This window comes from Nicotiana sylvestris, chromosome 8 (genome assembly GCF_000393655.2).
Source record: "Nicotiana sylvestris chromosome 8, ASM39365v2, whole genome shotgun sequence".
NCBI classification, from domain to species: Eukaryota; Viridiplantae; Streptophyta; class Magnoliopsida; order Solanales; family Solanaceae; genus Nicotiana; species Nicotiana sylvestris.
In genome coordinates, this window is record NC_091064.1 from 173,530,752 (window position 1) to 173,543,978 (window position 13,227).

Genomic DNA, 13,227 nt, shown 5'->3' on the forward strand with positions numbered 1-13,227 from the left:
CCGGGGTGTATACTCTGCCGGTTCTTGTCATACCCTGTGCCGCGACTGCTTCTCCGGATTTGGCTTTCCCTTTCCTTCTTGCCTCGACTATGTAGTCCCAAGGTATGGCATTTGTATGGAATGGCGTTATAGCCGAAATTGCTACTGGAATGGGCACCTTTACTCCGAACAGAGCATGTATTTTGGAAGGCAAGACCGCAACTTCAAATGGTTCAGGTACATTTGCCGGGGACCAAAACTCAACCTCGATCGGTGCTGGCGTCTTTGCAGAGGATGGTGTTTCAAACTTAAGTGGTATGGACATGTTCACCTCAGTGTCCCCAGAAGGTTGAATCTGGACTACAATCAGATTAAGGATGACTGCTGGTTTTTTTGGATCGTCGCCTTCTGTGATCAAACCTATTGACCCCTTGGGGTCCCAGTCGTCCTCTATTTCAATCATGTGAATGCCTTCACCCGCTTGGTCTGGTAGAGGGTTATTGCGGACATTCGGAGCGGGCTCCTTTGCCACAATAATCTTGTTATCAATCAGTGCTTGGATTTTATCTTTCAGAGAGTGGCATTCATCAATGGTATGCCCTTTCATGCCAGAATGGTATGCACAAGATTTATTAGGATTTGCCCATTGGAAAGGGTTTTCAGAATTTATAGCAGGGATGGGGGTGACATAACCAACAGCTTTGAGCCTTTCATACAGCTGGTCAATTGGTTCGGCAATGGCGGTATATTATTTGAGAGGTCTGCAGTCGAAATTTGGTCGGGGTCTAGGAAAGTTTTGGCGAGTGGGAGGTGATTGATAGTGGAAGGGTTGAGTATTGTAGGCTTGGTAGACATGTGTGGGTTGGGAATATCTGGTCGAAGTAGGCTGATATGTGGGAGGTGGAGGTTATTGGTAAGTAGGTGGTGAAGTTTGGTAAGAGGGCGAGGGTGCTTGGTAATTTGGGGTAGGTTGATATGTGAGTGGAGGCATTGGGTAGGTGTGGTATTTGATAGGGGACTTGGTTCTCTGTGCAACCATCACGGCACTCACGTCCCTTTTCTTGGTCGTGCCACCAGATTGTAAAGCCTTGTTGGTAGCTTGCAAAGCCTCAAAGTTTGTGACCATATCACTTTTGATGCCTTCCTTGATCCTCTCACCTAACTTGATGATGTCGGAAAATTTCTGGCTTTCAATCAGCATCAACCTTTCATAGTACTGGGGGTCTTGAGCTCGGATGAAAAACCTGTTCATTTGTTCTTCCCCTAGAGATGGCCTGACTTTGGCAGTTTCTGACCTCTAGCGAGCGGCATACTCGCGGAATGTTTCCGTGGGTTTCTTCTTTAGGTTCTAGATGTAGAACACATCTGACACATTTTCTGTGTTGAACCTAAACCTGTCCAGGAAATCGGATGCCATGCTTACCCAGTTCGACCACTTCTTCGGATTTTGGGCTAATGTAACAAGACAAAGCATCTCCTTTCAGACTCCTCATGAAGAGTTTCATGCGGATCCTTTCGTCCTTTCCTACTCCGACCAGCTTGTCACAGTATGTTCTCAAATGAACTCTCGGATCTCCTATACCATCAAAAATCTCAAACTTCGGAGGTTTGTACCCCTCGGGCAGTTCAACATCGGGTTGTATGCAGAGATCTTCATAGTTTATCCCCTCAATTCCTTTGCTTCCTTCGACGCCCTAAATTCGGCTAGTCAACTTCTTAAGCTCTTTAGCCAGACTCCTGATGAGTGAGTCTTTATCATCAGACTCGGGTGTGCTTGAAATGGGTTGGGTGGAGTGCGGCATGGTTTCCACGTAGATGGGGGTGTTATGAGTGTGGAAATGGTCATTTGTGGAGTTCACCGGTTCTGGGATGAGCAATGCAGTATTGTTGGAAGTATGACAGGTGTTGCACTGGTGGTGAGGAGTGGGATGGTTTTGTGGTTTTGGGATGTATTGTGGAGGTATAGGGTTCTGAGCGTTAGGAAAATTGACATCTGGGGCGGTGAGGGAAAATGATAAGCTCGCCAAGTTCTGGACCTAATCAAGTTCTTCTTGGAATTTCAGCATCTTTTGTTCAAGCTGGGATGCACTTTACTTAGGAACCAGAGTGCCATGTGTGACCTCTACCCGTTCAATTGAGTTTTCCTTTTTGGTGTTGTTCAAATCTTCCATATTTCCTTTGTTCCTGTTTCTGACGGGGCTAGGAGGAGGAGTGGGTGGAGGGACCTTGGATCTTGTGGAATATGATGTGATACCAGAGTGCACGAACTAACCTTGGGGAGGGGAATAAATAAAAAATAAAAACAAAAAGGCAACAAGTCAGTGAGGATTATGAAAAGAAACGTTGCGATATTTAAACACATAGTGCAAGAATGTAATTCGTGTCCTAATTTGGGAGCCTCGTTGGGCCCGAGGTAGGCCTAGAGACAAGTTGATTTGGAGAACTTATAATGCTAAATGCCTCATTTTATTGTTAAAAATAAGACGAATCCCAAAATGACACTAAATAACAGAAGATAAAAATGTCACTAATGGCCATTGGCCTTATTACATTCATAAAACGAAAAGGTAAATTCCTATCTATTTGGTCCCAGAAGGACCTTCCCCAGACTCGACATCTTTGGCTCCATCATACAGCTTCACCAGCTCGCAAAGTCCCAGCAGCAGGTAGGCTTTGGCCAAGTGTCCACCCTCATTTCCTTCAGCATTCTGGCAGTCCTCGATCCTCTTGAGAAACTTCCTTTCCAGCTCTACTAAACCTCGTTCCAGGTATCCTAATCGCTTGTTGGCATTGATAGCCATGTCTTTCCACTCTTCAATCAGTTTTTTGTGGGCTTCTTAAATCTCACGGTGCTCACTTTCACATTCCCGAATCCTCTTGCGTAGTTGGTTGTATTTGACCTGTGCTTCAGCCCTTTCATCGATGATTCTGTGACCTCGAACAAACCCAGGTTAGCCCAGACCATTGTGATTGTCCTCCAGCCATCCTGAATAGTATGGCATATAGCCAGCAAGGTATCTGTCTGGCTTGATAGTATCTCTCCCCATGATGATCTTGCAATGCCATATATGCTGAGTTTGGCACTTATAATGACTGTCATTAGCTTAGAAGTCGGCCCGGAAGTGACTCATCTTGTCGACCCTTGGTATAACCTGTTTCCTACCAGCCTGTCTCATAACCCGGAAAGGGACATAAGGGTAGGTTCCTCTCAAACCGATCAGTATCAGAAATGGTGCATCCCTGGATCGGGCGATGAATTCTTCAGTAGGGAACCACTCGAACATCCATTGTATTTGATCCTCAATCAGATTTTCAAATAGCTCCACCCATCCTTTGGCATCTTCTGGCTGAGCAAACATGTTGGGCATGTAGTTCATTCGCCTTGGTTGATGGAAGGCTATATGATCGTCCCAGTCTCTACGCTGAATCTCTTATCGATATTCACCCCTTTGGAGATGCTCCATGAGCCAGAGTTGGAGTATCAAGTTGCAGCCCTCGAAGTGTGGGGCTCCTTGTTGACACTTTTCCAAGGCTTGGTATATCTCTGCGATGATATGGGCACTATGCTAAATGGTTGTCCACCAATTCCCTCCATCAAAGTTTTGGTGACCATGGCTAGCCTGGTGTGGATCCTTGATTTCTTCATTGGAAACACTATCATCCCCAAGAAGCAGAACATGAAGAAAAAGACCCTTCGGTGAATATGCCCCAACAATGTAAGGGCGAACTCATCCGGATATGTACGGTAGGATTTGTTGTGACCATACCTCTCGTACAAATAATCAAAGGGAATGTAGGACTCCTTCAAACATGTCAAGTCTGGATTCTTCTTTAGGCCCATCATTTTGAGAAAACCTCTACCCTTGCAATTTTCCGGCATTAACAAACCCGGGGTCTCCCATGGTATACCAGCCAATCCTTCTATTTCCTCTGGCAGGGTGTCATCTCAATCTCTCCGAAGCAAAACACAGACCTATCACAATCCCAGAACAGAGTAGCAGCTTCTATGATTTTGTTGTTGGGTTGGACCTCCAGGAGGGAAGGTAGATTTCCTAGGTATTTCCGGACAAGAGTCTGATCACTGGAATGAAGATCCTCCCACCAGCTTAGCAACCTTGGGTGGATGTTTGTGACCATGCCGAATCTGTGGACTTCATGCCTCATGTTTCTGCAAGATAAAAGGGTTAGACCCTTACCCCCACCAGACTCGACTATTAAATACCAATAATTGGCATAAAAGCATTTAATTCTCCAAATAAATTCACAGAATGTGGTAGTGTCCGTTTGGGTTTTTGGAAAACCCAGTGGACTTTGGACGAGGCTGTCTGAAAGAGTCATTATGCGAACAATATAACTGACTCGGCTAAGTTTGACCATGATACATGCACAATTAAACAGAGTAAGGTTTCTATAGGGTATTAGACTGGTACCCTTGAGCGGACAACTCAAGAGGGAAAGGCACGAAATCGTTGACTACACCATTGATCGACTGGTTTTACCGCAAATACGCCTTTGCCGGATTTAAAGGGTGATAATATCGGAAGAGCGCAACCACTCATTATAAGCGTTGCTATGGTATTTGTTTGGCACGAGTGGAATATGATGTTGAAAACATGCTTATGTAATAATTAAAACAAGTTGTCACATATTTGCACATTCATAAAGTAATAATTACAATAATTTAAAACAGTAATAAAGGAGTGTAGTAAAGGAAAGCAGTGAAAGAAACAAGGGAAAGAAACAAGAGACAAGTTAGTTTTTGTAGTAGAAGAGGAAATTAAATGCTTAAAGGTATTAAATAAAAAAAGCACAGAAGAAATGTAAAGTCACAGTAATAGCTTGAAATGGTAAAAGCCTAAAAGTATGTCCCCAGCAGAGTCGCCATGCTGTCGCGCCCCCTTTTTCTCGCGAAATCGAGTTTAGGACATTTGGGAGGACAACTCATTCCCCTTTGGGAATTGGGTTTGAATTGGAGAGTCGCCACCTAATGATTAAAGTGCATTAGGACACTAGGAAGGAATTGATCTAGAAAACCAGAGATTGGGTAAGGGCTAGAAATTATCCCGAGGGGAAGGTGTTAGGCACCCCTCAGGATCCACTAGTGTGGTTCTCGGCCATGCTACAATTGTGACTTTAAGTAACAAGTAGGCAAATAGAAGTTTTAAATATAAGAGGTTTTCATGTAATGGTTGCAAATAGATTAAAGTTTAAAGAAAACAAAAGGAAGCTAAATTTTTGAGGAAAACAATTTAAAAATTCTGAAAAAATAAACAAGTAAAGGGATGGGGGGGGGGGTCCTAGGTTTACAAATAATATGGATCACCCTACACAATATCCGGTAATCACTCCTCAAAGAGGGGCTACACGAGATGTTATCGTGTGGTCATCATATCCATATCTACCCTTTCCTACCCCGTTAAGGTATTAAAGAGCGGAATGGTTTCGTTAATTATTGCATGCTATTGCCCGCCCCATTCCTATCAGTCCCGGAGGTACTTGGGACTATCCTAAAAGGGAGGGGTATGAGGTTTTGCAGTTTTAAAGGACAAAATTCTAAGGCGACAATCAAAACATATATAGCAAGTATTGGGAAGGCATGTAAACAGATACGGCTCAAATAAACCTCCTTAAACCAAAGAGAGCATATAGTTTTAACATGTCTTACACGTACTGATTATGGTCTGATTAAACTTAAAAGGTTAAAAAGGCTGATTTATCACATATTTTCAGATAAAAAGTCCGAATTAGACATGCCCGTTGGTTGTAATTATCAAAGACTAGCGCAATTATAGCTTTTAGCCCTAAAGCTTGCCTAGGTGTTGGGCGAAACCTATAGGCATGATATCTATTAGTTTCAGAAATAAAGCAGTAAACTGATTACAGGAAGGTTGCCAGTTTTTTTACCAAGTTTTGCAGATTAAACTTAAAACGAGCGAGACGATTCAGATTTGATTGATAGTTCCTATAGGCATATCTTCTAGGCGTTGTTAATTTAAAACACTGTCATTGGCGTACAGGAATCCTATAGGCAGGTCATCTATATGTAGTCGATTGTCTAAGCCTATAAACTCATTTGCCTAGTGACAGATGCAGGTGCAAAATGTAGGAAGTCCTATAGGCATATTATCTTTATGATAATGTAGAAGTACAGAAACCTACAGACATGGTCTCTATGTAATGCAGAAGTGCAGAAACTTATAGACATGGTATTTATATGAAATGCAGAAGTGCAAATGACTTATAGACATGGTATCTATATGAAATGCAGAAGTGCAAAAGCTGAAAGCAGGATAAGTGAATGCAGAAGTATAGTAATCCCCTATGAACATGGTATCTACCCCTTTGCATGCACGATTGACCCTCCTTTTTTCACTAACAGCCCCAATAGTTATTTCAAATTATTACAGCCCAGAATGAATAAGAAAAGCAAAATTACATCAGAAATTAAAGTACAACCAAGGGGAGCCTAATTCAGACTCCAGGTATGAAATATGAGATGAACCAACTCCAAAGATCAGGATCCCAAGCCTTTCTCTTATTTGGATGTGCCAGAGTTCCCTAAGAGCCTCAAATGGACTCCAGGAAGTGCTCACACCCAAACACATACATGATTAAGAACATAGTGCAGTGTGGAAGGGCCAACCCTCAAGTATCCAAGTTCAGAGGGAACTCAAGGTCCCAAGGCAAGGCTTACAGGAGGGGGCAAAGCTTAGAAGCTAAGAGTAAGTGTAAGTGCAGAGTTTGAAAAGGGGAAAGGGGAAGTGGTAGAGAAACAGGGTCAGGCTAGTGGGCATACCTAGCAAAAGGGAAGTGCTTGAACACTCCACAAGCCTGTTAGAACACATTGTTTTGGGAGTCAGGATCCTCTAAGGGATCAAGTCCAGACATGAACAATAACTTGCATATTGTCATGTCATGAACTACAACTCAAATCACATAGAGGGGAATAGGGGTATAGGGATTCATAGTAGAAACAAGTAAAAGAAATTAACATGCTAATTAAAAATTCAACTCTATATAGATAGTAAAGTAGACATGGATGTAAAGTCTATAAGTGAACATATTGGGATGATGCTGAAGCTAAAACTAGAACATACCAGTCTCAAAGAAATGAGTGAAAGAAAGCAGTAGTCTGGCAAAGCCAAAGTGCAAACAGGCAGTCAGAATGCTATGATCTTAAAAAAGAATCGTGAGGTTGTAAGGGTGAAGTATGAATTATAAAAGTGTTGAACTGAAGGTCTATTAAAGTGAAGAAGGGTCGTGCCCTTTTATAGTGTAGAAAGCAAGTAGAAATAGGTAAGAAAATAGTTTGAAAATCAATTACACAAGGTTTCCCCATAATTAAGGGATTCTGATTTCAAATGGGCAAAACTAATTAAGGAAATGGATTCATCAAACACTTTTTCAAATCAGCATAAAAGGGGTAAATACATCAAGGTCTATTTAAGGACAGGGGCTTGAAAACACAAAATTTGTGCAAATAAGGAAAGGAAATCAGTTAACAGCCAAGAAAATCGAAAATTGAAGATTTCATATGAATGACCCAAGTCAGAAAGATGGAAAAATTTCAACTTAAGGAAAATTAGTGCCAATCAATTAGACTTATTAAAAGGAATTCTGAATCAATCACAAGTTGGAAAACCATTCTGAAGAAAGATTCCTCATATATAAAAGCATACAGACACATTAAACATGAAGAAATTTGTCATGCTATTCAGATGAGTCTAGTGTAAGAGAATCAGAATTGTGTGCAAACAAAAGAAGTTCACACTTAGTTCATAGACCCAGAAATAAGTCTGAAAGAGTCAAAGGTCCTCAAATAGAACCCTAGTTTGATCATATGACTAAACTCGGAGGAAACCCCCCAAATTCTAGGGTTTCCGACTCGAGTCAAATACAGAGATGAGGAGGCAACATGCTCAGAGATTTCCTTTTAGAATCTCATGAGAAGACAAGCAGATACAAATAATATTCGAAGCAGACATAGCGTAAGGGCATAATGAGAGAATAGTCACGACAGTAGAAGAAATATGTTTAAGAAAACCTTTTAGAAGGGACTTAAACGGAGTTCAGTAGAAGCCAAACAAAACTTAAGAACTCAGTAGGAAATACATACAGTAGAAGAACACAAAAATACCGGAAAAGCAGAGCAAAAGATCATATAGGAAGATACAGCAAGATAAACATGCGAGCATGGTACAAAACACAGTAGAAAAACAAAGCACAGAAGAACATGCATGATAAAGGAAAACATAAGAACATAGTAGAAGAACATGTGTGGTAGAAAAGAAAACATCAGAACATAGTATAGACAAATACACACAAAGTAAAGAAGAAGAAAAGTCAGAGAAACATTATAAGCTTTTCAGAAAAACCCTAAATCGGAAAAAAATGATTTTTGAAAGAAAAATTAGGAAAAACGTTTAAAAACTCAAGTAGAGCACAGATATAGAACAGATTTAAGAAAACAATCAGAGAAAACCTCGAATATCTAGGGTTTCAGAGGAACCCTAAAGCGAGAAAGGCTTGGAAAAGGTCCGATCTGAGTCAGATAAGTCAGAAATAGGCTCATAATGCTTGGATATGCCGGAGCAAGACCGGAGAGGCCATAGAACCTCGAATCAGAGAGGATCTGAACGGACACCATTGAGGTCAGACCTCGAAACTTCAAACACCAAGTATTTAAGAGCAGAGGGAGATGAGTTTAAGTCATCCATGGCCCGAGAGGCCATGGATTCCGGTGAGCTGAAGGTAGAAGACAGTAGGAGATGATTAGGGTTTCAAGAACCTTCGAGAGAGTTTGAGAGATGAGAGGATTCAGAGGCGGCAGTTGGTGAGAAATGGGATAGGGTTGGGGGGTGTTTGGGAATTAAAAAAGAAAGGGGAAATTCTGGGCGTTGATCTCACGGCCTGGATCAAAAGGGGAAACCAGGCGGGTTGGATAAGCGGGTTAGGGGCGGGTCATTTTAGAAATTGGGCTGGCCCTTTTGAATTTGAAATTGGGGTTAATTGGGGCTGATTTTAGGCTATAATTAAAATGAAATAGGGCTAGTATTTAAATAACCACTTTTCCCTTTTATTTTTATAAAAATAGTAAAATGATTTTTGAAAACAAATTAAAAGTACTAAATTAATTAATAATGTATATATATTAAATTAAAAATACTAGAATCAATTTTGTAATTATAAACGTAATTAAATCTTAAGATAGGCTGAAATTTCAATCATATGCAATTTAGCTTTAAAATACTAAATAAATTTGTAAAAATGCGTAAAAATTACCTTAGCTATATCTTGGTATAAGTGTAAGAATAAAATAAGTTATTCACCAAAATAATGATTTTGGAAATAATTATTAGTTTTGTACTCCTAAAATGGGCAATAAATTGATTTAAAAAATCTTTTAAAAATTAGAAAAAATACTAAAATACTTGGGCATACTTATATATGCATATATATGCTATTTTTAAAGTATTTTGCATATACAAAATGCATAGGGAAAAAATTGGGTATCAACAGCGTTCCTTACATTTCTCTATTGTTATTCTGTTGTTATCTGTTACTCCCCGCAACATGTTTCCCCCGCCCAACTTTAGCTGTAATTATTTGCTTTTATTTCTGCTGTATATGATTTAACTGCACAGGTTTATTTGGTAGTCTGGTCCTAGCCTCGTCACTACTTCGCCGAGGTTAGGCTAGGCACTTACCAGCACATGGGATCGGTTGTGCTGATATTACACTCTGCTCTCTGTGCAAATACTGATACCAGAGCATTTGGACCACAGTGAGGGTGCTGTCTTCAGTCCACTGAGGCGACCCGAGGTAGTCTTGTAGACGTCCGCGGGCCTTAGCATCTCCTCCTATCTTTTCTCTTTCTGTTTTTTCTTATTCAGAGACAGACTTATGTATTTCCATTCAGACCTTATTTGTAGTATTCTTAGATAGTCCGTGACTTGTGACACCAAATTCTGGGTAGTATTGTACTTCAGATTATGTAGCAGTGTTTGGTTGAATTATTAAGTTTTCGTCTTTCGCATTTCTGGTTATTTAATTTATTCTGCTGTTTAATCACTTAGTATTTTAAATTGTTGAACATATTTAATAAAAAGGGGAATTATTTTATAATATTCGGCTTGCCTAGCTTCCACGAGTAGGCGCCATCACGAATCCCGAGGGTGGGAAATCCGGGTCGTGACAAGTTGGTATCAGAGCTCTAGGTTACATAGGTCTCACAATTCACGGACAAGCTTAGTAGAGTCTGAGGGATCGGTACGGAGACGTCTGTATTTATCCTCTAGAGGATACAGAGTTAGAAAAAACTTCACATCTATTCTTTCCTATCGTGCGATTTGGTTTCTCAATGCTAATTGAATTTCTACTATGTTCTTTCGCAGATGGAGAGAACATGCGCTTTCTCATCCACTGATAAGCAGTCCGTGTCCTCAGCAGCAACTCCCACGAGGGGCAGAGGGCGAGGCCGAGGCCGTGCTAGAGGCCGAGGTAGGGGCAGAGCTCAGTCCAGAGCAGTAGCACCAGCAGTGGAGCCTCAGGTTGAGTACGATGATGAGGTTCCGGCCCAGGCAGTTTTGGTGGGCCTAGCTCAGGTCCTAGAGGGATCATTGCTACCCCAGTACTCCAGGATGCTCTGGTCCGTCTAGTGGGCCTTATGGAGAGTGTCACCCCGACAGACTTGCTTCCTGTAGCACCAACCGTCTCTCAGGCTGGAGGAGGAGCCCAGACTCTTGCTACTCGCACTCCGGAGCAGATGGCTCCCCAGTTTCAGACTCCAACAGCTTAGCCAGTTGGATCAGTTCAGCCGGGTGTGGTAGCTCAGACCGGTGATGGAGCAACTATGTCTGCTGATGCTTTGTAGGGATTGGACAGGTTTACCAAGCGCTTCACTACCACTTTCAACGGTGCAACTTCTGAGGATCCCTAGGATTATTTAGACAACTTTCATGAGGTTCTCAGGAACATGGGGATAGTGGAGACCAATGGGGTCGACTTTGCTACTTTTCGCTTATCTGGATCCGCCAAGACTTGGTAGAGAGATTATTGTTTGGCTAGACCAGTTGGGTCACCAGCTTTGTCTTGGGATCAGTTCTCTCAGCTATTACTAGAGAAGTTTCTTCCTATCACTAGAGAGAGATCTATCAGAGGCAGTTTAAGCATATCTAGTAGGGTTCTATGACTGTTACTCAGTACGAGACCAGATTTATTGACTTGGCTCGTCATGCTCTTCTTATACTCCCCACTGAGAGAGAGCGTGAGGAGGTTCATTGAGGGACTCATTCAGCCGATTCGACTTCAGATGGCCAAAGAGACAGGGAACGAGATTTCCTTTCAGTATGCGGCCAATGTGGCCAGGAAGGTTGAGATGGTTCTATCACAGGGAGGTGGTCAGGGGTCTGACAAGAGGCCTCGTCATTCAGGAAGATTCAGTGGCGCCTCATTTGGAGGCAGAGATTCGTATGGTAGAGGCCATCCTCCTAGGCCTTTTCAGTCAGCACTTCAGGTTTCTCATGGTGCTTCAGGTGGCCGTGGATCTCACATGCAGTATTCTGATTAGCATCCCTATAGTGCATCACCAACTCCTATCAGTGCACCTCCGCTTCAGAGTTTTTAGGGTCGTCATCCCCAGCAGCCGAGGGCTTGTTTTACTTGTGGCGACACGAGGCACATTGCTAGATATTGCCCTCGAGCACCGAGCAGTTCTCAGCACCAGGGTTCCCGTGCTATGGTTCAGGCACCGAGTGTTCCACCGCCTACCCAGCCAGTTAGAGGTGGAGGTGTTAGAGGTGGAGGTAGAGGTATTAGAGGTGGAGCTCAGGCCCCTAGAGGTGGAGGTCAGCCAGCAGGAGGCCGTCCCAGAGATGTAGTTCAGGGTGGTGGGGCCTAGCCCCGATGTTATGCTCTTCCAGCCAGGCCCGAGGATTAGGCTTCCGATGCAGTTATCACAGGTACTGTTCTGGTTTGTAGTAGGGATGCTTCAGTGCTATTTGATCCAGGGTCTACATACTCCTATTGATACCCAATTTTTCCTTGTATATTTTTTAATATGCAAAATACTTTCAAAATAGCATATGTATGCATATATAAGTATGTCCAATTTTTTTTATTTTTTTCCTTAATTTTTAAAGATTTTTAAACCAATTTATTTTCCTATTGTATTCATAAAAATCCAATAATATTTCCAAAATTATCATTTTGGTAATTCATTTATTGGATTCTCATATTTATGCAAATATATAGCTAAAATAATTTTTGTATATTTTTACAAATTTATTTAGTATTTTTAAAGCTAAATTGCATATAATTGCAATATTAGCCTCTTTTAGATTTAATTGCATTTATATATATATAAATTAAGTCCAACATTTTAGATTGATAATTATATGTTAAAAAACGTTTTAGTACTTTTAATTTATTTTCATAATTTAATTTGCTATTTTTTATAAAATAAATGGGGAAAATTGGCTATTTAAAAACTAGCCCAATTACCTTTCAATTATAGCCAAACTTGAACCCCAATTGGAACCCAACTTTGCCCCGACCCAATTCCCTTCAAATCCGACCCTTTACTCGTTTAAATGACCCATCCGGACTCCCACCTAATCCCAGCCGTTGATCGTGTAGATCAACGACTCCCATTACTCCCATCCTTTTTTAACCCAAACAACCCCTTCAACCATATCCATTTCTCACAATACGCCGCCTCTACATCCCCCTCCTCTCTCAAATCCTCTCTACAACAACATCAAGCCCTAGCCCCCGCCACCTTAATCTACCATAATCCATGGCTCCCCAAGGTCATCTAAGACCTGTATCAGCCTCCCATGGCTTCTACGTATTCGTTTCTCTGGTCTCATGACCAGATTCATAAGGGGTTTGGTCCAGTTTTTGCTTGATGACTGTTATCTGGTCGTCTCTGACCCTTCTCCGGCCAGCCATGGCCATTCGAGTCAGACCCTTGAATCTCCTATTTAGATCAATGGCTTTCAAGGCCTTTCTCGTCACTTGGGGTTCTTCTGAAACCCTTATCTCTAAGAGCTTCTAGACTTCTTTAAGGTTAACTTTAGATCTATGCTTGCTATGAGTTTTTAAATGCCTTTTCGAAGCTTCTTTAATTTTGCTTTCAGAAAAAAGGACTCTTCATCGTTTTCCGATTAGGGTTTTCATTCAAGTTCTTCTTTTCAAAATCTTTTTTGAGTTTAGCATGATAAAACCCCTAATTTCTTTTTGGGTTTC